The sequence below is a fragment of the Podarcis filfolensis genome (assembly GCF_964270895.1).
Source record: "Podarcis filfolensis genome assembly, chromosome: 6".
Taxonomy (NCBI): Eukaryota; Metazoa; Chordata; class Lepidosauria; order Squamata; family Lacertidae; genus Podarcis; species Podarcis filfolensis.
Window position 1 is genome coordinate 32522046 of NC_139609.1, and position 24109 is coordinate 32546154.

At 42.3% G+C, this 24109-nt stretch overlaps 1 protein-coding gene and 1 long non-coding RNA gene across 3 annotated transcripts in view; one reads left to right on the forward strand and one right to left on the reverse strand.

The window, feature by feature from the left end:
* The window catches only part of LOC310765648, a 51790-nt gene extending 38520 nt beyond the window's left edge, over positions 1 to 13270 (forward strand). Inside the window, exons 2-3 of the long non-coding RNA XR_014549701.1 lie at positions 10622 to 10674; positions 12450 to 13270. This is a non-coding gene — a long non-coding RNA (uncharacterized lncRNA). The remainder of the gene's footprint in view (positions 1 to 10621; positions 10675 to 12449) is intronic.
* The window catches only part of ADGRL2 (adhesion G protein-coupled receptor L2), a 348015-nt gene that overhangs the window by 273192 nt on the left and 50714 nt on the right, over positions 1 to 24109 (reverse strand). The gene's annotated exons all lie outside the window — the stretch shown is intronic.

A 24109-nucleotide genomic window follows, 5' to 3' on the forward strand; every position in this document is an offset into this window, starting at 1 on the left:
AATAATGTGTAGGGAAAAGGGGGAGAGTGTGTTGCTCCTGTATGAAAAATTAGTCGGTTAATTAGAGGTCTATATGCTTTGCTCCTTTCTTCTCCCATCTCTCTAACCAGATATGGCAAGTATGGTTGCCTGCTAGAGGATGCAAGAATTTACTTCATCCACTAGGTGATTACCAATTTGCTTCTTAATAGTAACAATAATGAGGTTTATAAAGCCCTCTATAAAGCGCTGGATTATGGAGAAAGCCAGAGAGTTCCAGAAAGACATCTACTTCTGCTTCATTGACTATGCAAAAGCCTTTGACTGTGTTGACCACAGCAAACTATGGCAAGTTCTTAAAGAAATGGGAGTGCCTGATCACCTCATCTGTCTCCTGAGAAATCTCTATGTGGGACAAGAAGCTACAGTTAGAACTGGATATGGAACAACTGATTGGTTCAAAATTGGGAAAGGAGTACGACAAGGCTGTATATTGTCTCCCTGGTTATTTAACTTATATGCAGAATTCATCATGCGAAAGGCTGGGCTGGATGAATCCCTAGCCGGAATTAAGATTGCTGGAAGAAATATCAACAACCTCAGATATGCAGATGACACAACCTTGATGGCAGAAAGTGAGGAGGAATTAAAGAACCTTTTATTGAGGGTAAAAGAGGAGAGCGCAAAATATGGTCTGAAGCTCAACATCAAAAAAACGAAGATCATGGCCACTGGTCCCATCACCTCCTGGCAAATAGAAGGCGAAGAAATGGAGGCAGTGAGAGATTTTACTTTCTTGGGTTCCATGATCACTGCAGATGGTGACAGCAGCCACGAAATTAAGAGACGCCTGCTTCTTGGGAGGAAAGCAATGACCAACCTAGACAGCATCTTAAAAAGTAGAGACATCACCTTGCCAACAAAGGTCCGTATAGTAAAAGCTATGGTTTTCCCAGTAGTGATGTATGGAAGTGAGAGCTGGACCATAAAGAAGGCTGATCGTCGAAGAATTGATGCTTTTGAATTATGGTGCTGGAGGAGACTCTTGAGAGTCCCATGGACTGCAAGAAGATCAAACCTATCCATTCTTAAGGAAATCAGCCCTGAGTGCTCACTGGAAGGACAGATCGTGAAGCTGAGGCTCCAATACTTTGGCCACCTCATGAGAAGAGAAGACTCCCTGGAAAAGACCCTGATGTTGGGAAAGATGGAGGGCACAAGGAGAAGGGGACGACAGAGGATGAGATGGTTGGATAGTGTCTTCGAAGCTACAAACATGAGTCTGACTAAACTGCGGGAGGCAGTGGAAGACAGAAGTGCCTGGCGTGCTCTGGTCCATGGGGTCACGAAGAGTCGGACACGACTAAACGACTAAACAACAACAACAAAGCCCTCTTCATCCACAAATCCCAGCGAGCTTTGCAATTTTTTTAGAGGGCATCCACCTCAGAAATTCAGCAGCTTCTATTGCAGAATCCAGCAAGGCTCCAGGGCAGAATTAAGACCTTTAGAGGCCCTAAGCACTTAAAATATTTTGGTGCCCCCGTATATATCTAATTCAAAATATAAACAACAAGAAACAGTAAAAAAAAAAAATTCGAAATGAAACAGAGCCTACAGTAAAATGGGAAATGTTTATTTTTTTGTATACTTCAACTTTATTTATATTTGATTTTCCCCCCTACTTTTTCTAATTGCTAAGTCTTTCATTAGATCTTCAAAACTAATCTTACATAACACATATGCTTCTATAGTTAGTAGAGATAAGGCATCCCACCTGCCTTGTTGCGTAGTTGTTCTGTTGGGATTTTTAAAATATACTTCAACTGAGAAAATGAATGCTCAGCCGAGCAATTCGTGACCATTAATATTAAAAATCCAGCAAAGGAAAATTTCTGTGGTGCCCCCCTTCCCTTGATGCCCTAAGCATGTGCTTATTTTGCTTAATCATAGAGTTGGAAGGGACCGCAAGCGTCATCTAGTCCAGGTATAGGTAAACTCAGGCCTCCAGATGTTTTGGGACTACAATTCCCATCATCCCTGACCACTGGTCCTGTTAGTTAGGGATGATGGGAGTTGTAGTCCCAAAACATCTGGAGGGCCAAGTTTGCCTATGCCTGATCTACTCCAATTCAAGAAGCTTTGGTCCAATGTGGGGCTTGACCCCAAGACTCTGAGATTAAGCGAATCATGCTCTACCAACTCAGCTACCCCAGACCCTATGGTTAATCTAGCCCTGGTTGTAAGCAGCATCAATACCAGAGACTTGGGCTATGGTTACGGCTGACACTGCCTTCTACATATTATTATCCACACACACATATATTTTGCATTGCACAAAATTGCATTGTTACACTGCCCAACAGCTGACATATCAAGCAAATCACAGTCTGAACCACAGTTTAGCAGTCGCGACCATAAGATCGTAAGAGTTCAGCTGGATCAGATCAAAGGCCCATTGGGTCCAGCATTCTGTTTTTACAGTGACCAAGTGGATGCTTATGGGAAACTTACAAGCAGGACATGAGCACTACAGCATCCATCCCACTTGCATTTCCTAGAGGCATCCTCAGAGACAATAGTGCATAGCAATAGTTAGCACATAATTAGGATGTGATCAGGTACTCAGTGAACCGCCCAGATTTCACTCCCTTTGTAGGAGTAATAGTAACAGAAGCAAGAATTTTCAAGTACCTGGCAGACCACAAAATGTTGCTGGTTGGGGGTGGGGGTGGCGTAGTCGTGTGGATTTAGCTTTGTGAGCTACAAAGTGTACAGAACAGACATACTAAGTGTGTTTACTTGCAAGAAAATTCAGCAAATGTAAACAGTACTTAGTCTTTCCAGATTAAGTGTGTTTAAGATTACAGCCTTTGTACCCAGACTTGGATTAAGTACAGCCAGCTAAATCAAAGAGTGCTAAGGTCAATGAGCTCAGTGAAACTTTAGAGTTATGAAAGTAACAGCCCACATTTTTTTCACAGATCTGTTACCGTCTGCCATTCCCATTTGTCCTGTCCATCGCACAATCACCTGTGGGAGTTCGGAACATTCAAAAATGAATGTTAACAATGCTAAACAATGATTTTTTTAAAAAAAAATGTATCTGTGTTTTAATGCTGTTTTGACTTCCACAGTCTATTGATCTAGTTGAGATGTATGATCTAGTTGAGATTCCTGCATTTCAGGGGGTTGGAATAGATGACCTTTGGTGTAGTTTCCCACTCTACAATTCTATGATTCTATGGAAAGCTTACGGTATATGGCCAATGGGTTTATCCTTGCTCAGATAATGCAGAATCAAGTGAGCAGAGTTATTTAATTGTACCACTTCAGCCTGATGCACGGGTCATTTTTTAATCCTTCCCCACTTTCTTTTCTTGTTTCATTTAATAACAAAAGCTCAAGCTTTGTGCGTCAAGACCCCAGCGCACCCCTAAGGATAAATAAATACACACTGGCACAGAATTTTAGTTTAAGGTTAATGGGCAAAATTTTAGGCCATAACGTTATTGATTACAGAAATGTGAGTGGTATTGGCTTAGGCATTGGCAATAACTATATCTGATTCCTGCCCACCTTGCAGGAAGTCTGGAAGGGTAAACGACCAAATAAGGGAGCTCTGTGAATGGCAACCAACTGAAGCTCACCCCAGGGTTCCCGCTGGGTCCTGGCATGGCCCTAGCCCTTCAAGCAGACTTCAGACAAGATCCAGACCTGTGGATTCCTTTACCGGAATACCCTTGTACCTGGAGGGGCAGATGATGGCCACACATTCACTCCCCCCCCACATCACAATAAGCCAATGCCTAACTGCCAAACCTTACAAAAGTTGTGGTGATTGCTAAGAGGTGGGCGAAAACGAAATGGCCACTGCCAATTTGTCAAATGGAAAAAAAATCCTACCCAGTCCCTGTTCCAAAACAGGTGACCAACTGAAGTCGAGAGCAAGGCCAAAGCAGACACCTAAAATACAGGGTGGGTGGGTGTTCGGCGTTGTGAACCCAGAAATGTGTCACCGCCTTTTATGCCTCCACAATCAAACCACCGATCTCTGATTGGCCAATAGGCCATGGTGTGATCATGGGGCCATTGCGTGGGCTGGGCTCAATCTCCCACCCCCTCAAGGATAGGCCGTGTTAGGCCAGCGCGCAACACGGACCCTCAATTAGGAGGATCTGATTTAGCGTAAACGTCTTTTTGGAATCCTAGCTTATTGCATGCATGGATATTTTAAAATGGAGGTCAACCAACCCACTCCTGTACTTTGAAATAGTATACTTCAGAATTCTACTGCCTCATTCTGCCCCCTCATTCTGTATAATAGGTAGAGCAGTTCTCAGTACTTTTAGTCTATGAAAAGGCTGTTGACATGATATTTCAGGCTACTGTTTTCTCTTAGTTCACAGTGGCCGAGCTAGTTCTGCAGTTTCTGTTAGAGGAAAGATGGCCTTTTTCAGTTACTAATGCTGAGTCGTTCTTCCCTATGTATCATCCTCACCCAGTGATTCAAGACTTTCCAACTTCAAGCCTATATTTTTGCAATAAACTCTACCAGGTTAGTCAGTAACTGAAACTAAGCTGGAATGTAATGGCCTGATGGTCGTCCTCTTTCTAACATGCAATCTCTAGCTCTCCACTGATTGTCTGTGGGTTGAAATATAGAATTTAAGAAGTCTACAGCCCGAGAGGGTGCTTCCCAAACAGTATTTTTCAGAACTGATAACAGCATTAACAAACTGAGGTATAGCCCTTACTTAGCAGCACTGGGAAGCGGACTCTATTTCTAAGAATTCTATTTCTTCCTCTTTTTCAAAAATCCTAAATGGCCTACAGCATACACAGCAAGACCTTATAGTCAGTTAGGATGTAGCCCCTCATCTCTTGCCATTTCTGCAGGGCCTGGTTTCTCTCTCTTTTAGATCAAAACAAAATGATTATGCTGAAAGTTTCGATTTGAAAATAGTGACCAATGAGAATTGAGATAATGGAAATTTACCTTTACATCCTATACATGATTACTGAGAAGTAAGACCCAGTGAATTCAATGGGACTGGATAAGTACACACATTATTTCAAATTTTGCAATTTTGCAACGGAAGTCTGCATTTTACTTTTAATTTTGCTGCAATATACATTGGCAGTGGAAGAGGTCACTGTATAAAGTGCATTCAAAATAGTTCTCTATTATATTTACACACATGCACCCATAATTTCTCCAGAGCAAATGTCTCTACTCAGCTTGAGGAAAGCTGAGATCTGGAACTCCTTGCCACAAGGGAAACTCTGTGGCAATTTCCAGAGATGGATTAGATAACAGTAGAAAGGGAAGTCAGTAATTTTCTGCTGAATATGCCAACCTCTGTCACCACCTGTCATCTCTTTGTGAATACATCTGCCCCTGTACTGTTCTTTTATGACTGGTAGGCCTCAGAAGTTTTCAGCCATCTCGTGGGCCTTGTGGGTAAAATGTGCTAGCTAGAATATTTCCAGAAATGACCTTTTTGTGAACCAATCTTTAGAATTCATTGAATCTGTACAATGATCTTGCCCTCCAGATGTTCTTGGACTCCAACATCTATCAGCACCAGTCAGCATAGCCCATGGTTAGGGGTAGTGGGAGCTGGGGTCAAACAAAATTTGGATGGTCATAAATTTGGCCCTCCCCACTTCCCCAGCACAGTCTTGAATAATTCTTAAGATGTTTTGTTAAGATGTTTTAATGAGATGCTATTTATGATTAAGATCATAACTACACACTATTCTGGCTAGAATTCAGCCATTCAGAGCCCTAAAGCAATAACAAGAGTCACAGTTGTTTAAATCGTGAAGTCCTTCTAGCTTTTCTACAGTGATCCATGAACTCTGCTCTCTACAACTCTCCGCTGGCTCCCAAAGTTTGAGTATATTATGCAGAGCAACCAGTGAATCAGCAACTTTTTACAGTAACATATATAGACTCACGCAGTGCACATGCATGTCAATGAGCTTATGGAATAGCTAAAAAAGGTGGGGAGCTCACCTTCAGAACTGGGTGCAAAGGAAACAGAGTGAATGTATCTCCCCCTCCTTTGGATTTCAAAAGGAGGAATAGATTAACAAAGACATTTTTAAAATATTCTGTAAAAAAATATTTTCCATTAAACTTGAATGATTCTACAAATATTTGTTAAGCTGGCTTTCATCCTCCCGTAGCTTTTGGTGTTTTTAAATTCAGTTAACTCCTAATCAATCTTCCTGGGTTCTCCCATATTAGTGACATGTTCAAGAGAATTTGTAAAGATCCCTCAACAAGAGCTGGCTCTGATCTGAGCCAAGGAGAAAGGAATGTTATCAAATCACCAGCGCTACTTCTAAGGCTACATGACCTGCCCAGACTTGCTACAGGGCTGATGCTTGTTTCTCTAGGAGTGACGAATGCCACAATTTCAAGGACTACAGCCAAACTAGATATGATGTTCAATGTGTATTTGCATTTAACATGCAGCTATATATATATAATGTAAATAGTAGCAGCAGCTATGGTAGTGGTATAATTATCAGCATCCCAGCAGGCCAGAGAGGGGATTTAACTCTTTCACCTGTTATGGCCCTGAGGAAGATGACTCCTCTGAAGCTGGTATTTGCTTTGGAGAGAAATCCACCATGAGATCCAATGGGGACATCCTTCCCAATGCAGATAGCACCTTTTTTTAGCTCTGGGATAACAGGTTAGGCTGGTCATCTTCACCCAGAGGCAAAAATAAAGCAAACCCATTTGGTCTACCTGCATGAGTTAGAAGGAATGCAAGTGGCATTCACCCTGCAATACTTCTTTCTGTAGGCTATGCTCAGGGAATTTCTGGCTATGTGTCATATCCTTAGAAATGGTCTACGACACTTGTCTTCAATAGGTGGGTTGGGATGCATTAGTGGGTTGCGGCCTGATCCAAGGTGGGTCATAACAGGAGCGCTACCGCCATGCAAATATAAGGTAAAGAATTAAGAAACTGGCCCTCTAATGCATGTTTGGGTTAAAAGTGGGCCCTGGATCTGAAAAGGTTGAAGATACCTGGTCTACAGCAGAGCTAGGCAAATATAAGGTACAGTAGATGGGAATCTCCTTGTAGATTGCAAAGATGGTATCTAGTAGAATGACAAGGATCTCGGACTTCCAGTTGTTTTACAGTAGCAACAACAAAAGTGACTTTTGTTTTCTAATTTAGGTTGTTAGAATCAGTGATCTGTTGTAACCTAGATGTAGTTTTGCAAGCATATAAGCAGGCCATCCTAGGGTAAGTAGTAACACAGATACAGTGGTACCTCTGGTTGCGAACGGGATCCATTGCAGAGCCCCATTCGCAACCTGAAAGGAACTCAACCCATGTCTGCGCATGCACAGGTTGCAATTCGCCGCTTCTGCGCATGACATCATTTTGCGCATTTGCGCATGTGTGAGCGGCGAAACCTGGAAGTAATCCTTTCCGGTACTTCCAGGTCGCCGCAGGACGCAACCTGAAAAGATGTAACCTGAAGCAAACGTAACAAGAGGTATGACTTTATATAGATATAGGCTAGGCAAGTTGTCCTGGTGTACACATAGGTAATTAACCCTCTAAGCCACAGTCTTGCATTTGGCTCCATTCCCAGCCAGTATCCCGTATTCTGTACTAGTATCCAGTTGATAGATCTTACAACTGTAGTAAAAAAACAATAAAAACAAAGTCCATCCTAAAAGCCTACTCCTAATATACAAAGAAATGCATATTTCACAGCAAGGCCAGAACAAGGTTTCAAGGGGCTTGTTAGGCTCTGGCAGCAGACAGTAATGGTGGAAGTCCAGCAGTGGCTGTGACTTGGAGCACTAGAAACATGTGACCGGACTTCCCAGTGAGTCAGTGAAAAGAACTATTTTCATTTCCCCACAATGCAAGGCCCGGGAGTCCAGTCACACAGTCTCAAAAGTCACTTCAGTACTGCTTCAGGCCTGCCTAACAAGGCTCCCAAATGTGAGAGCATCATTGCTCACTGCCGGGAATACTAAGTGTGTCATGAGGACGAGGAGGGCAGAAGCATGTATAGAACAGGGCCCATATGTACTCTGGAGTGACATCTGTCATGCTAGGATAGCTTGGTTGTCTGTATAACCCTGACAAATGGTACGGAAGGTTTCGCCACACATTGGGGTATCACAGCAGAGCGTGCGGTTATAATAGCCACCTGCATAGTTTGCTTCAGAAATGCCATTCAAACAGAACTTCAAAATAAAACAGTTTTGAGGGAGCTGAATTTGCCCACCCAAAAATGGCAACTGTGGGTTGATTACTCCTAGCTTCAGACAGATTGGCATAGGGTGGCCAACTTACTGTCATTTAAAAAAAATAATGACTGTAGTTCCAAAGTCATGAGGTACCATTTTCTGGGAGGTTCTTCCCTCTTTGTTTGCCTGTACTGGCAGCTAACAGCTGGAAGTGTCCAAATAAAACACACCAAGTGGGCAGGGAACATGCTGAGTCTGTAGGACGCATACATATTTTTGGTGTGCTTCCTGCAGTTCAGTTCACCCCACAAATCCTGGATGTGTGGGAGAAGGTGAGTTGGCCATAGACTCACAAGCCACCTACTCATCCCAGTGCTGTCAGTTTTCTGAGGAAGCAGTTGCATGAGGTAAACTAAACACCCCTGCTGTTCCTTGAAGTAAATTCAAATGAGCCTTGCTAATTTGCTCCAAAGAGTCCGAGTCAAAAGCGAAATGAAAGAGTAGCATTCTGCTGAGATCCCTACATTGCTTCACTAAAGAGGCAAAGATTAAAGGGCAACATTCCCTTTGCCCTCCTGGTAAAACTCTTATTACTAAGGCAAAGGTAATCAATCAAGGAGCAGCTCATGAGCTTTAAATGATTGCTACGGGGGGCAAGAAGGAATTGTTTCTTCCCCAATAGCTCCGTGCACTTCACTACGCACTGGATGGGACTGTGGTTGGCAAACTGATTGATTGATTATTGAAGTGTTTGGTTGTGCTCATTGCCATCACTCAAAGAATGTGAAAGTGGGGGGCACTGAGGGGGGCTACCACTTGAGACTGCAGGTGTTTTTTTGTTTTGCATTTTTGAATAATCGAAATGTGTGTGTGTGTGTGTGTGTGTGTGTGTGTGTGTGTGTGTTTAAGGAAATCTTGCTATACTGTAGTGTGAAGTGGGAAAAGCCTGGAATTCAACCATCCCAGGCTATCACTTCATACTGTGTGATGTATATAGAATCATAGAATCGCAGGCCACATAAAGCTAAGCCACGATGCTTGGTTTATTTGGCCGTACTGTGCATGAGCACTCCCAACTCCTTACCTCATGTGAGCAGGTGCATAACCCACAAAGGAGCTAGCTTAGTGTCAACTCTGGGTTTAGTTGGCCATAGCCAGCCTTAAACTAAAACACTAGCCAGCCTTAAACCAAAGTTTCTTGTTGGCTTGCAAGTCAGTTTGTTAGGGAAAAGCAAACAAAAAACCTGGGTTCATACATTAGAGCAGCGGTATCCAGTGGCCATTGGCTGAGCTGGCCCAGCCATTAGGCAGGGTGAGGACCCTGACTCAGGTGGCAGAAGCCCCCTCCAAGTGGATCTGTTTGGTTTTTGTTGTACTATATGTTGAAAACATTTCATTAAAAAGTTATGGGGCGGGGGGGGAGAGAGTCCTTTACTTTGAACTGAGGAGGACACACACAGGAAGGGGACAGTTGGAGCACGGTGGTCCCTGCATGAAAGGCAGGGTAGAAAGGTGAGAGACTGGGGAAAGAAGTAAGCTGAGAAGTAAGGTGAGATGATGCAGGTGATATAAAGGGCCTTATAGTTATTCTCTCTCTCTCTCTCTCTCCTCTCTATTTTTTCTTACTTTTTAATTTATTGCTTTTTTATTATTCTTGTTCTGTAGACTAGTCTGGTTTTTACTGTATTTCATGTCAACACACACATACACTCCCTCACCCCAGTGGCATTCTCACAGGCTCCCTGTTTGTCCTGCACCTTTGCTGGTGGCAAAGTGGCAGCGCCATTGGTGACAATTTTGGACAAGGTTGTGCCAGTTTTAGGCAAGATTTCACCCCAAAACAGTGCAATTTTGTCTGAAATTAGAGCCGTCCAGCACAGGCAAAGTGTGCAGTGGCAGGTTTGGTGGTGGGAGCAGTGGCTGTAGCAGCAAGGCAGGGTGGCACTTCCCATTTCGCCTCAAGCAGCAGAACGGGACATGCTGCCCCTGCCCATTGGGTCTGGTAGGGTGGAAGACAGGGAGACCAAGAATGGGTGCAGCTAGGGCCAGTGACAGGTAGAGGCTGGCTGAGGGAAGGCTGAGGTTGGTGGGGCATTGCCTCGTTCATTGCAATGGACTACCGTCCCCTGCTAGCACCATTCAGAAGCTCAACCACAGTATGGCTTAACAGACCAAGCTTCATGGCTTTTTGGTAGCAGCCAACTTTGAAAGGACCTCATAGGTCGTCTAGTCCAATGCCTGCTCGTTGAAGGAAACCCAGAGCTAGGGAACTCAATTCAATATGTAGCTTGAATCAACATTAAAAGCTGAGATTGATTCTGTGCTGCGTCTTTTATGGCCAAACAGATGTATTTCTCAATGTTCCTTCCTCCCATTCATTAGCTCCTTCTCTCTTATATTTAGAAGTCACTGCTCATTTCCTGAACATTTTCCATGGCATTGCCTTTGTGCCACATGTGAGTATCATAGGTTACAGACTGTTCCATTAGGTCCATTAATATAATAAAAAAGACTGCCTGATTAATGGCATATATAATCTCCTTAAGCGCGCGCACACACTCACACACACACACACACACACACACACACATGCAGTAAATTAAACAACTTCTTGTCTAAAGCTTTGCTGATGTTATGGTGCTGTGCCGATCACAGGGGAAACAATTCCCCCTCTTTGAGACTGAACTAAAATTAGGCCCCACCTGCATGATGTTAATAAAGTCTTCCACAGCTGCATCCTACATACAAGTTCTGCAGATTGCTTTTCGGAAAGCTGCGTACATCTTGAAAACAGAGTCATTAAAAAAAAATTAGCCACCTTTTTGCCGAGCGCACCCCTCCCAATGCATTATTAATGATAAATAGAAATTATTATCGTTTTAATCATGCTGACGAGCAATCTCAGAAATAGATCCAGTTAGAACCTAATTTGGTGCCTGCATTGCTCTGTATTTAATCACTTCGCCCCCCAAATGTAGGGGGCAATAATAACCCTTAAAAATACAGGACAGGATTATATCCGCACTATTCCTCCCCTGAGCAAAATGATCTCGAGGCAGAGAATGAAATCAGGGAGGTATCCAAAAGAGATGAAGTCATAGTATGGGGTGACTTCAATTGCCATCATGTAGATGCAGTAACTGCATCTTCTGGTTATGACAAAGAGGTAAAATTTCTAAACAACAGCTTGTCATGGAACTGACCAGACCTTGGTCTTAATTTTAAGTGGTGAGCAGGACTTAGTGTGATATTTTTGTAACTGGAGTGCTACCAAATTCAAGTAGACAATTTTTTAATGAAATAAATACAATTGCTGAGAGCGTCCAACACAGTCACACTTGACTCGAAACGGATAAAATTCCAAAAACAATGAGAGGACTGTTAGGTTGAAAGTAATGTCAAGTGGGTCAAATCTCTCAAGAGTGTATGGGTATTATTCCAAATCACAATAATAAAAGCTCTGCTATAATGTATATCACAGAGCAGGAAAGGTATCACATGCAAAAGGATGTATGTGTGGTTAATGTGCAAAGTCAAGAAAACGGTTAGAGGGAAGTCTTCCTTTGCAAAATGGAAGTCTTATCCAAATCAGGAAAACAAAAAGGAGCACAAACTTTGACAAAAGAGATGCAAGCAACTAGGGATTCAAAGGGGTGGGTTAGAAGTATTTAAGGACCATAGAACCATAGAAATGTACAAAATTGGGATGATCCAGAAGGGCATGAGTAGAAGGGGACTTTCCTGCCCACTGCTCCCCTTGAGCCTCTCTGAAAAGTCTCTCTCAAGGGTTAGGGACCCTGGTAAATGGGATGGGCTGTGGTTCAGAAAGTGCAAGATAAGCAGCACCCATTATTTTGGCACCGGAGGCAGAAAATTCCACAAGTACCTCTTCCCTTCCCTAGCACAGCAGGCATTCAATTAACCAATAAAAAATGTATTCCCAAATCAGCTGTCTGAAGTGGCTACCTCACTCTATCTAATGGTAGGGCCAGTCCAAACACTATTGTTTGTGGTGCATTAGAGTAGAGCAACATAAACAGAAAACAGATGTCTGGGTTGGGGAGCTTATAGACTACATTGTGACAGTGAGAGGCAAACACCAAAGTCTTGTGTCTCCAAAAAGAGTAACAAATTGATTTGGTACATGCAGGTTTCTTCCCTATTACTCTACAATACATTTGCTAGCATAGATGTCCCAATACTGCACTCTTTCTTGCTTTTGTTGCAACAGGACTAACACAGATACAACAGCGGAGGAAATGGCAAATGGAAGCAGGGAAGGCACAAAAGCGAGAGCCAAAGGTAACAAGGAGATGAATATGGGCAGATGAAGGTCACCTCCAGACTGTCAGCATTTCACAGAAGGAATTCAAGCACATACTAGAAATGTAGATTTGTGCAACTAAAATGGATTCGAACAAGCTGTTGCCCTATCACAATAGATCCACATTTTTTTAGAATTAGGAGAGTGAGGGGGAAATGCATTGTAAAGTGTGGGATGAATGACTGATTAATGGGAAGACATATGAGCACTGCACAAGCAAATCAGGATGAATGTTCATTGCCCTGCAAACAAATCAAAATGAATGTTCACTAAAGGCCAGACCTAGTCCAAGCTTTGCATAAGCTTTGAGCAAGTGAATCAGGATGAATGCTTGATAAACAGGTCATCTGGATCTGGCAGCAAACATCATATGCACTCACGTGCACAAATAGGGGGAAGAGGAATAAGAGGTATTTAAAATCCACCAGCTTTATAATGGAACAGAATGCTGGATTTATAACATGAGAAAGAATTGAAATTTCTGTGTTTGGTCTTCTTCACCTACCCATGTGTGTTCTCTTAAAAGCATTTCCAAAAATTACTTTTCTTTTTTTCATCCCTCTTAGCAAGCCCATTATCATTTAAACATAAAACCTGGACTGAATGGCTATGAGATGGTTAAGTTTGCAAGAATTAGACATAAAGTGCAGAAATATGTGCAGGTCAGGCACTGGACAGCTGGTTGTACTCAAAATTAAATAAATGAGAAAATGTGCTCTCAAAATTAAGTCTCTGTGATTTGCAGTCTCATTAATTATCAGCCTGGCCTAGCTGTAAAGCAATGTAATTGGTATAATTTTGTTGGTTGTTGTTAAAAGGGACTCAAGTTTGACCCCCTGGTTAATGCCATAATTTATTTCCCATTTTAGGATATTATAGCATGTCAGTAATTTAATCAAAGAGGACTACCGACTGGCATAGCTCAAACAAACAGTTTGTTTACTTGTGCTGCCCAATTGCTGCTGTCAATGAAAGAAAGAAAGAAAGAAAGAAAGAAAGAAAGAAAGAAAGAAAGAAAGCGCTTAAACTTCAATTCCTAGACAGTGCCTGCCTCTCTCTCTCCATTGCAAGCCATTAAAGACTTGACTGCTTTCTGAGATGGAGCAATTCTAGAGCACAATATCACAAAGGATTCTGCACAGCAGCAGGATGGGAGGGGACCCACTTAGATAGGTTTCACTCACTGGTAGTAGCCCAGGGGGAAAGTGCATCCAGCCAGCTGCACGGGCTCACTTCATGGTATAACTTTACACTATTTTCTCTCTAAGTCGCTACTAATCCCCTGGGTTTACATGTTTTTTTGGGCTGCATCAGAGAAAAGCAGTGTGAAATTGCCTGAAAGCCTCCTTATAAATAAGACTTATGATAGAGACTAGGTTGGTTGATGAAAAGGCTGAAAGCAATGCCCCCAGGGATCCCCAAAAACTATTTTACAAGTCTCCTGCTGCGATTTTTGGTCTCTATCTAATGACTGATAACTTAAAGGAATAAAGGAAAGGACAGGGTAGAGGAGGTGGGAGGCCTTTTCTAACTAAGTTAAAGTCTCCATGGCCCACTTTGGTTGAACTGGAAATGATCTACCCAAAAGAAAATACCTTCAGGTTTAGTGTAAATCTACGTGGCCGCTGACTAACACAATACTTTCCCTTTTAAACATGGTGAGACGGCAGGTAATAGTGCTAGGTAGGTGTTTTATAAGTGCTAAGCAGGCAGAAATTTCCTTCTGCTAATGATAGGGAGTGTTGTTGTGCTATTTTGATTATTTGGAGGTCTCAGTGTTAAAAGATGCTTCCCATTTCCTGGACTGAAAAAGGTACTGAACTAAAAATATAAGTCCAACCATCAAACCTGAGTATGCTACTTCTACAGATGTGAAAAGGGTAAACATGCTGGATCAATAATTGCAGATTATGCCAGCCCTCTTGAAGTGTGGCCCTTCCTCCACCCTGTCCTTGTTCTAATGAAGATCTCCCTGTTAACATTAGTGATATGGCATTTCAAACAGTATTCAACACTTGTAAATTGGCTAAATGTCTATTCTGACAAGTTTAAAACACTCGTCATTGGGTTAAACCTTATTTCTTTTCCCTTCTTCTAATGACATTTATCAGGTCCACTTAAACATCCTGACAAATCTGTTTCCTGCTGAACTGCAACAAATGAGCTATTTATCTTAAGCTTGTTCAGTTCATATTAGCAGGGAAAGGTAGGCATCCGTTCAATACTTCAGATACTATATAAATCAAACAGGACGTGAGCAAGTGCATTTGGATCATATGCTAACATTTGAATTGAAGTGATTTTTGTTGGGAATCTGAGGTGAGATACCCACATAGCAGAAGTTGCCCCCAGTTCCAGTCACCACACAGAGGGAGCTTAAGATCCAAAATAGTTTACTGCTGCAGAATATAAGACTTCAGTAATGCAGTACAGGACGTTGAGATATACATACAGCTTGTAGGCTTTGCAGATACAGATACAAGCACAAAGTATCTGTCAGAGCTGTCTTTCCTATTGGGCTTACTGACGCATTGCACCAGGGCGCTGGCCTCTTGGGGTGTCCCAGCGAGTGGGGGAACTGAGCAGCTTTGCCAGCAGCCTCCCCTTTCCCTGCACGCCCGCCAGCTGTGCCCCATCAACCATATGGCTGGTGGGCATGCAGCTTCCTTCCCAAGCCGCTGTGGGAGGAGAGCGATCCCCGCAGAGGCCGGGGAAAAGGTCAACAACTATGAGAAATGGGGGTGGGGGTGGGGTGGGTGCCTGAAGGATCTTTGCACCAGGGCACCGGATATGCTTAAGACGGCCCTGGTATCTGTGTTGCTCCAGCTTCAAGATCTAACACAGACTTGAACTCACTGACTGTGGACTAAGCCCAGACCACTGAGCTGATGTGTCTTAATCACTTATATAGACGACATTGGGCAGTTGCCACAGCAACTGGCTTGATTGATCATGCACTGCCCACTTCCTCCAACAATGTTCACGTTTGGATTTTTGGTGGGTGAAGCCAGGAACACCAAATTATCCAATCACAAGCCCTGTTACTGAAAGGGTGCAATCAACTGGAAACTTTAAGGGTCTAGCCCAAGGGTCAGCAAACATTTTCAGCAGGGGGCGAGTCCACTGTCACTCAGACCTTGTGCGGGGGCCCCCCCGGACTATATTTTTTTTGGGGGGGGATGAATGAATTCCTATGCCCCACAAATAACCCAGAGATGCATTTTAAATAAAAGCACACAGTCTACTCATGTAAAAACACCAGGCAGGCTCCACAAATAACCCAGAGATGAATTTTAAATAAAAGGACACATTCTACTCATGTAAAAACACGAGCCGGATTTAGAAGGTGATTGGGCCGGATCCAGCCCCCAGGCTTTAGTTTGCCTACCCATGGTCTAGCCAGTGTGAGCACAGGAGAACCACTATCTAGTATCCTGATTATCATTAGCGTTGAAAAAAAATATATTCACGAAGGAGAATTTGGGTTCTGCTGGCTCTTGATTTCAGTCCCTCTGATGTGCTTGTTTTCATTAAACACAATTTGCTTGCCTTTGTTATGCTGGAGTGTCTGGAAGGGGTTTTGTTTTATGCCATGTACCTGTCCTCAAAGCTGTGGAGAAGGAGAACAATGGCATAGCCTCTAGCACTTTGTTTATAAGAGGTCTTTTGTTGTTGTTTAATAGAAAGGCATTTGCTCTATGCAGTGCAAGTTGCTTTTGACATGCAGACCATGCAAAACTTGCCTATATGTGCCCCTCCCTTTTGAACATTCCACTCATGCCACTGGTACCCTCTTGTAAAGAGGTCTCTATCTTACCATGTGCCATTTGGCACACATTCCTTGGGCAACTGCCAAAGCTGTTATCCCAAACAATCCTTTTGCTCTTTTCCTCTCCTGCCCCAGTCTCCACCATTAGAAACACTCTTCTGTTTACTTTCCCCTGCTGTCAATTAACTGCTATCAGAGTCTCTCCTAATCTCTGCAGGGATTTGCAGGGATCTATTTGAACAGAGAATTAATGGGGGGAAAGTCACACCCTTATTTGGCCATGTATCATGTCCCTTTCTCAGTAAGGAATGATATGGTGCACTTGTTGAGACTTCTGCTGTGTATTCTAGGCAGGTTAAGGTGATGGAGTAAGAGCAAATTGAGTGGAGGAAGGAAGGAGCACAGTAATTAAAGCTATTTCTTTGATATGCCTTTGGCCATTAGAACCTCTAAAGCATGTAAGCACAGGATCTGCATTAGTTACTAATTGTAACTAGCTCTTTCTTAAACCCCCAACCGAGTCCTGCTGCAACTGAAGCAACAAATTGCTTGAAGACGTTTCTCAGCTGGAGTGTAAAGAACCTTAACTGGGTGGTTTGATCTTATCCAGCATTTATTAGCATTAGTCTTGTTGCAAAGGAGTTGAGAAAGCACCCCACAATGGGCAGGCGCTGCCCATTTATTTGTGGTAGTTGTTCACAGAGCCTTTCAACAGTATTGTAGTGGTTGGACTCTCTCTTCTTAAATACTATTGCAGACTATATTTGGGACTGTTCTGTTGATACAACGGCTTGGAGTACCTCTATACAATGATGATGATGATGTGAATAATATGAATATACCAATAATTGCCATGGCGGCTTCTAAGCAGTCTACAAGTATAAAGCCAATTGCAAAATCCTTTAAATGGGCACAATTAAAACACACAATAAGACAATTTAATCAAAGCATTAAATTAAGCACCTGCAATTAAAATGTACAATAAAACAATCCCATTAAAACAGCATGGCAATTAAAAGAGTTAAAGCAACAATTAAAACAATCAAAGCTGGAGGTTCAGGTTAGGAGATCAGGGGAACACCAGGCACAAACATTTGTCTTCTCTTAGGCCTTTGACTAATTAAACAATCTGTGGCTTTTCAAAATGGGGGGGGGGGATTGTTTTTGTTTGTTACCATGTTATGAATGTTTCTGTTTTTTATATTGTAAACTGCCATGTCATCCTCTGATGAAGGGTGCCATAGAAATTTGATTAAAAAATAATTAAGCATTTTTAAAAATAGGTGCGTCATCAAGAGCCAGCAGAATGTTGTTACAGCAGGGGCCTCTTATATTTCAGCAGAGTGTTCTGTGACATAGGTGTTCCCAGTAAAAAAGCCCACCTCTGTGTTAGGATAAGCCGATGTTCATCACGAGGTGTGGGGACAGACCTATCCTTCTACAAAATGCATCTCTTGGCTGCAGACAGTGGAATGAACTCAGTGGAGACATCTTATGACTTAAAAGTGGGTAGACTTAGTGAAATAAGCCCTTAGCCTTGCCACTTAAGCATGGCTTTTTTCACTATCTCAACTGGTAAGGCTGTAAGACAAAACTGCTGCCTGCCATCATATGGCAATAGAATGGGAAGGGGCCATTTTGTCTTTGCCTTTCCATATCAGGAGACATGGTGGTGCAGCTGTGTTTCCAGACCTCACAATTGAAGCACATGCTTACTGAAAGGATGGTTGCCTGATTATGCCAACAGACTGCAGTTAGGGTGACCATCCACTCAGGGGCATCCCAAAGGTAAGTGCTCCCCACCAAACCAACTGTGTAGTGGTGACTAGTCCTTAGTGAACTGTGCATCTGCTGGTGCAGTCCATAAAACCATGTCCATAACTGCTCTGCGATATGGTGAATATGGGTCTCCACAAATAAACCTGCTGACCCGATTGCTCTGTGATTGAGCATGGGGAGAAAGGACAGCTTCGCCAAACAACAAGAACAAAAACCTACCAGGCAGGAAGTATATAATCCATATACCTTCTGAAAAGCACTTTCAAGTCAGCCATAGATTTAGTTGCAGAAGTCCTTCCACTTGATTCATCATTCCTTGACCTCAGTTTCAGTCTATGACTATCTAATCTCTTTATCACTGCCCAGGCTTTGGCAGCACACCATGGTGATGACAAGAGTGGTGTGGAAGAATATGTTTTGTTTCACAATTCCATTCATTTTCATTATTTAAAACGGCATTCATTTTGTTATCATTCATTTAAACCCCATGCATTTCATTACTCACATTTGTTATAATTGTTTTCAAATCTCTCTTTAATATCGTGCTCTTTTACATCACCATCGACCCTCTCCCTCAAACGTCATAATGAATAAAAATGGAACTGAATGGGCCACTGTCCTTCACACCCAGGTCTAATAAATAATGTGACTGTTTGACTGCACAGGTGCTATGCTGTACCCTTTCAGCACAACAGTTTTACTGAGCTTGATCCTTCGATATGTGTCCTGTAGGGTTGCCATATTTCAAGAAGTAAAACTTTGGGAAAGTTGCTTAGCTCCCCCCCCTTCACTGGAATCCCAGGAAAATCTGGACTTATGGCAACCCTAGTTTTGCCGTTGGGTAGACTGCGCCATCTGATCAGAACCAGAATTTGCTCCTGCTTCTTCCTTTACTTGCCTCAGGAATCCCTCATATACTTTAATGCACTCTCCATCACTTCAGACTTTATTGGGGATATAGGAGAAGAAATCCTGTAGGACTTATGGGACAATGATGTTATTCATCCATTGGATGGGCTGTGCTGCCAAACTGGCTCCCGCCAACCCTCTGAAACAAGAATACACTAACCTTCTGTGCTACAAGAAGCTGAGTGCAATGTCATGTTTAACTTCACAATGTTTTGTGCAACCTAAGCTTTCTGAGTAGCTACCGCTATCAAGCAATCACTATTCCCAAAGCTTTTGTTCTCATTAATCACCATGCAGGTGCACAAGCTACAATGCGGCCTTTCATCATAAGGTGCTCAAGAACCTAGAATTGTTAAATGCAAGAGATATATCCATTTAATCTCATTTCAAGAAATAAGGCAGGTGGAGGAGAATCGCATGATATCCACAAAAGAGAAAAGACAAAGCAGTTCAGAGAACAATAGGTAATTATAATAGTAATGATGATAATGATGATGTATTGAAAGAAACTTAAAGAAACGAAGTGCATAACTGAGATGGAGTGCCACAGTTCTCATGTGGATCCTAGTAAGTTGACCTTCAGTTTGAGAGACTGCTTTGGAGAGGTTAGTCTGATCGGTTTGGTCTGCTTCACAAGAACAGTGGCCAAAACATGGCGGTATGTAGCCAGCATACTGTTGAATCTTAGTCCTGCAAGGCCATTGGTGCTCCTTCTGCTCAGTAAAAGAGGGCAAGTCCTGTTTCTAGGGCAGCTGTGATGCTGGTGCTCTTGACAGGGACCCTTGTGACATCTGCCCACAGAGAAGATGGGAGCAGGGCAACATGACCAAGTCTAGTTTTTAAAATTAAACCTTGCTTAGTTCCTGTCTAAAACAACCTGGAAATCAGGGTATAATCTGAACTAGGTATAATTTACTGTAAAGCTGAGGCATGATGGAAAACTCTATACGAATTAGCACTCAAAGAGGGATAAAGCTTGATGGTTCCACTATTAAAGGCACAGCACTTTCTGTCAGAAACACTGTTTCAGGTTTAAACAAGAACATTATAATTCTTCTGTTAAAACTATCTCCTCCTCAAAACCTTCATCCCGTCTGTGGAATGCTCTCCTCAGGGAAGTTCGCCTGGCACCTTCACTATACACCTTTAGGCGCCAGGCAAAAACGTTCCTTTTCAACTAGGCCTTTGCCTGACTCGATTTACATCCTATACCCTGTTTAGAAAAGCTGGCTCTTTTGGAGTTTTTTAAATTGGGTTGTTGGTTTTGTTTTGACCTTATGTATTTTATATTTCATGTGAACCGCCCTGAGACCTTCAGGTATAGGGCGGTATAGAAATTAAATAAATAAATAAATCATCCAAGTCATTTATAAAGAGGTTGAACAACAACAGGCCCAGAACATAGCTCTGAGGTGCTCCACTGGTTCCTTTTCCCCAGGATGATAAGGAACCACCTTAGGACGCTCTCTTTGGTTTTGATCAGTCAACCAGATGTAGATCCACCTAACAGTTACCTTCTCCAGCCCACATTTTACATAAACAAGGAATCAATTAATGATTTAATTCAGTAATTAATGATTAACATCTATCAAATTCATGTTAGCTTCATTGATAGCTTCTTCATCATCCAGACTGTGATATTTATTCAGTTATTAAACCATTCTTTGAGTGAGAACTTTCAGAATGGCTAGTGATGCAGTATTTGGTCTGTTGCACAAGGAGCAGGGAGATCCAGCCACAAACTTCACCAGGGACCTTGGCCCAGTCTAATCCACCTCACAGGGTTGGTGTGAGAATAGTATGGGAGGAGGACGGTGGATGTTCTGTGAGTAAGGGTGAGATAAAAATGTGTCCTCTCTCTGTCTCTGCCTGCCTTTGTCTCTCTCTCTGTGTATATATATATATATATATATATATATATATATATATATATATACACGACACACACACACACACACTTCACAATATTCACAGAATCACAGAATTGTAGAATTGGAAGGGACCCATTTTATGCACATACAGGTCCAAAGCTCTTCATTTTGATCAAATTTAGTACTCCTATCTTGAATTAAATTAACAAGAAATCCTCTTGTGTCTCTGAATATCAAAATGGCATCCTGTATGAACCCAAAGGAAGATAAGACATTGCAACATCTCTGATAAATGAATATGCGAAAAGGAAGGGTGTGGGATACAGTTGTCGAAGGAAATGAAGCATAAGTGGATGATTTCTTCCCCCCAACCCTGTACGAAGGTTGATAAGCAGGAAGCCACTTTTTTGTATTTCACTTCATTTGAAGGTTTACCTTTTCATATAGCATTTTAAAAGATTTGAGGGTTTATTTGTGGTTGCAATAACACTGCAAGGGAAGCTCTCTGGCAAGGTAGCAGAGCCAAAGCTCTTCAATTAAAAACACAAACACACATGCAACAAAGTGAAAGTAAGAGACACATGGAAACACTTTTCTGCAAATAATCTTGCAATTATCAAATCAAATCAATCCGCCAGGATGGTGCAGCTTCACCTTAATTAAACTGAGAAAGATGTTTCTTTGGGAAGAGAAGAATGAGTAAGAAGACAAAGGAAGACAGCTATCATTTCCCCACAATCTTTCATTCACCTTGTCTGTCAGTCTGCCCCAGTCAGCTTAGAGCTCATATCTGCACCTCGATCTCCACTGCCAAAGGTGGAACCAGGATGAAACCAGCACGCATGTACCCCCACAACTCCCACTGTTTCTTTTTTTTGGGGGTGTGGGGTGTGTTTTATTTCTTTTTAAAACTACTCTGTATATTCCATGTCGATTTTGACAGCCCAAGAGTATATAGGAACCCACTTTGGGGGGGTCTTTCTTTCCCTCAATTTTCTTGCTGAGTACATCTATGGAATTCTTATAACTTCTCATGTATGGACACTCCAGTGGTATGGGCTTTCCTAGAAGTTCTTTAAACTGTAAACCAGTGACACAAACACTTGTGTTATTGTGGCCTAATTTTCTCACAACACAGGAACCTAAGAACACCATCACATTTTGTTTTTAAACCTGCCCCAAAGAATAAAAAAGTCAACAGTGTGTTGAAAGCCAACTGGGTGGCCATCTTGCCTGAACCACAGATTCTTCTGTGACTGAACCCTGAAATACAATTAATGGATGGAAAAGCTGGCACCATCCTCACTACATACCCTCCAACATTTCTTTAATGAAAATAGGGACGTACTGTTCCAGAATAGTAGTAGTGGTGGTAGTAGTAGTAGTTATTAAATTTATACCCCACCCATCTAAATGGGTTGCTCCATCCACTCTGGGTGGCTTCCAACATATATAAAAATATAAGAAAACGTTACACATTTAAAACTTCCCTATGCAGAACTTCCTTCAGATGTCTTCTAAAGTTTGTATAGTTAATTATCTTCTTGGCTCGGCAGTCACATAGCTCCATTTCCTCCAACGCTCCTCTGATGAAAATAGGGACGTCCTAGGGAAAAGCGGGACATTCCGGGATCAAATCAGAAACCAGGATGGCTTCTATTAATCTGGGACTGTCCCTGGAGAATAGGGACACTTAGAGGTCTGTCACTACTCTGGTTAGCTGCACTTTCTAGTAGTAGTAGTGGTGGTAGCAGTAGTAGCAGTAGTAGTAAATGAAGCTTATCGTTGCATTGAAAGCCCCAACAATTTCTGATAAAAATTCAGGGGAATGTTGGATTGGGTGTGAGCTAGCAATAGAAGAAGAGAGCGTGGGAGGGACTTAAGAGTCCTGCTAGATCATACCAAAGGCCCATCTGGTTCAGTATCCTCTTCTAACAGCAGCCAACCAGATGCCTATGAGAAGCCCAGAACCCAGGACCTGAGTGCAGTTGCCCTCTTCCCACCAGCAACTGGAATACAGAAGCATACTACATCCAACAGTGGAAGTAGAATATAGCCATCATGGCCAATGGCCATTGGTATTCCTATCCTCCATGAATTTGTTGAATCCTCTTCTAAAGCTGTCCAGGTTGGCGGCAAACACCACAACTTGTGGGGGCAAATTTTGTCACGCAATGAAGCGGTGTGTTAAGAGGAAGTAGCATATGCTAGACCGCCTCGTGAGGTCACACGGTGCTGCATCTTTGATTCATGAACCACTACAGCTAGTGCTACCCAGGCCAGACAGCCAAGTTACCTTTAAATAAAGCAGGCTAACGACGTACACTTTTGGCAGCTGAACTGCAAAGCTCTTCCAACATCCATGAAGGTGGAAAATGAATAAACAATAGATAGGTTTCTTCAAGGGAAGCAAAGCAAAATATGAAACTTGAGTGCCCAGATGTAAAGGATGGAGAGGGACTATTATTGGAACTCTCCTGACATCTGAATGTGTGAGTCAGGGGCAGTCACATTTTGACTGAAACTAAGAAACAAAGAGAATAAATTTATCCTGTTGACAAAATATACTGATTCCCCCCCCCCACCAAACGCAACCTGAAAGAGACCACACAAGTTCTTAAACAAAAACCAAAAAAAAAAAAAAGCAGGAGGAGAAAAAGAAATAAATGAAAAGAACTGGCAGTCAATAAGTCAGTGAATACTTGAGGTTTTATTACATTCTCCTCTGAGGTCCTAAGTCATGAAGTTTATATTATGAGCCAGATTTTGACCCACCCTCTGCTTTCTGCAGATTAACATACAGGAGGAAGGGGGTCAGAGATCAGTTCAAACCCTATGTGGCTCAAATCCTAAGCCTCTGAGGTCAATCACAGCCTGAAGCAAAGTTACTGAAATATTCAGATTTTTACATTACTACAACTACTACTGCTACAATTAATTTAATAATTGTAAACTACAGTCAGAAGGTGATTTACACGCATTCCCATTATCTTCCAGTCATAATATTCATTGCAGTTTCACTACTTTCCATCTGTGCCTGTAGGCAGAGCTTGACAGAAAGTATCTGGGCTGTGCTTTCCCCCCTCCTCCAAATCTCTCCTTCCCTACCTTCCATTAAAACTTTTTTCTATTCCAGGCACATGCACAGGTATTTCTGTAGCTGTGCACAACAGCTTAAAAAAAAAAAAATCCTCAGGAAGTGAACAAGGGCAAATGTTACCAGCCCCAGATATCCAGTT